Below are 2500 nucleotides of genomic sequence, written 5' to 3' on the forward strand. Positions count from 1 at the left end.
TCAGGTACTTTATCTAACCTCTCATTAGTAAACACCGATAGAAAATAATTGTTAAACTCCTCACTCATTTTTTCTTGCGATTCTATCATAACATTTTCATCGTTTTTAATTGGTCCTATTCTTTCTTTATTTTTTGTTCTACAGAGATGAAAGAAATCCTTTGGGTTGGATCTTGCTTGACTAGTAACCTTAATTTCATAATTACGTTTCGCTGTACATGTATTCTTTTTAACCAGCTTTGCCATTTCATTATATCTTGATGTAAGGTGTGTTTCCCCGTTTTTTATTTTTACGTAAAGTCTTCTTTTCATTCCGATATCATGTTTCAATCTGTCCGTCATCCATTTGGGAGTATTACTATTTTTCCGTATTGACGTCAGGGGGATAAATGTATTTTGTGCATTAATAATTAAATCAGATTGCTATACATTTCATCCAATTCGCTGACCTGTCTGTTGAGCCCTCGCCCCCAAATGACCTGACCCAAGGTATGAATATTACCCTACATACACACAGGCGTGCTCAAGCATATTTCCATTTACTTTGTTGTCTTTACCTAGTTGTAGTACTCGGGGTTGGAGCTGTGCTCATGTTGTCTCGCGTCCGTGTATTTCTGTCAAGCTTTACTTTAAAGTTATTAATGTCAATGGCTTGGGCTTATATTTTTTTTATTCCACAATTTGACGCATCTATGTGGAAACTGCTTTCCAATTGATTAAGCGGTTTGCCTTTCTTAAGTCTCACTCCGTGTGTGTGTGTGTGTGTGTGTACATGTGTGTGTACATGTGTGTGTGTGTGTGTGTGTGTGTGTGTGTGTGTGTGTGTGTGTGTGTGTGTGTGTGTGTGTGTGTGTGTGTGTGTTGGTTGAGTCAGACTTCTTTGGTGTCTCATAGACCAAAAGATTCCCCCGCTGACTTGTTTCTCCATTGTATCCTGTCGCCTTCCTTTGGAGCAAGATCTCCCTGGAACGTTTGGTCTCCTTTGCTAAGAAGACTGAATTTAGGGATATCACCATTTTGATGACACAGGATTGGTATCATCTCTCATTTATTTCAATTTTTTTACTTCAGGAAATGAAGGAAGTGAACATTATTACTTTAAAGGAAAAGGAAATTTTGTTTAAGTTGTGCTCAGGCACGGTAGGATGAATATGTATATAGGAAAAAGAAAGAAAGAGAGAGAGAAAGAGAGAGAGAGAGAGAGATGACAGGAAACTTGAAAACTATCCTTTCAAGAAAGTCAACGCGTAAACAAAATGTAGTGTATTAGAAATTTATTTATTAATAAACAAATGAAATATGTAACTACATTATTAAATAAATAGATAAATAGATTGCTAAATCAATAGATAAATAAGTAGATAAATAAGTAAACAAATAAACAGATACAGACAGATACATAAATGAATAGGTAAGTAAATAGATACGTAAGGAAACAACGAACATTACTCTTGGAAAATATCCACGGGTATATTACGCCATATTTCAAGACGTTTCTGTCGTGGAATTGTGATCCTCTGACAAATCTCTCGGTATATCAGTCATCAATAATGATGGATCATGTAAGAGTTGCCCATCAGGACAATCGATCACACCACATACACATCTCAGTTCCTAATGCTCGGTTGAGTGAGACATAAATTTGTGGATTAAGCTTAGCACCATGTTATTTCACTGTCAAGCTTGACAATTTGATCAAGCTAAAAGGTGCACTCCACAAATTATCATAATACTACCTGTATTCAATTATCTCGATAAGCCCATTAATTCCACTTGGCAAGAACGTAAATTGTTTAATAAAAATATTTTCGCTGATTGCAGACGACCGTACTTACCTGGTTTCATCAAAAATCGAATTGTAAAATTTGACATGTAAGCAAGTATCTATGAGAGGTAAAAACAACCATGATATCAAATGCAATGTTACCATATATCCTTTTAAAACTTATGATGCATTATATCTCTATATTTATGAAAATTGGGATAGCATATTTCTATAGTATGGCTATAGTAAGGTCGTAGCGTTGCTGGTCAAGAATAAAATCCTCGTATTAGAATCCCTTTGCTACATTCAATCCTATTCTGGATGTTGCTGTTCTATCGGCAGCTTAATGACAAAACTGTCCTATCAAGGTGAATATACCAACAGACCACCACCCTTCCCTTCCCTCTCGGCCACCCTCCAACCGACATCGCTCCACATTCCAAACCTGTCTGCGGCACCGCCCGGCCCAATTTGCACACGACACGACTCCTTGTCGACTGCGCGGCGCCGTCATGCCATATGTACGATGACTATCGACGCCGCCTCGACCGCGTGCGTGCGTGAGGATTTGCTAAAGTTTATTTTTGAAGGACAGCATCTCGTGAACAGCATGACTAGCAAGATATGTAACGGTCTCGTCGAGTGTAAAGAATCTGTGTCTCGCTTCCATCCACTGTGACGACGGGAGAATGTTCTCTTTAGTTACATGACTATTTGGAAATCATGCAATTCAGGT

The 2500-nt window shown here is 37.9% G+C and overlaps 1 protein-coding gene across 1 annotated transcript in view; it reads left to right on the top strand.

The window, feature by feature from the left end:
• Positions 1 to 2500, top strand: part of LOC143036925 (tubulin beta-2B chain-like) — a 45414-nt gene that overhangs the window by 33347 nt on the left and 9567 nt on the right. The window lies entirely within an intron of this gene.

This window comes from Oratosquilla oratoria, chromosome 21, assembly GCF_046742065.1.
Source record: "Oratosquilla oratoria isolate Oo_2021 chromosome 21, ASM4674206v1, whole genome shotgun sequence".
In the NCBI taxonomy this organism is placed as follows: Eukaryota; Metazoa; Arthropoda; class Malacostraca; order Stomatopoda; family Squillidae; genus Oratosquilla; species Oratosquilla oratoria.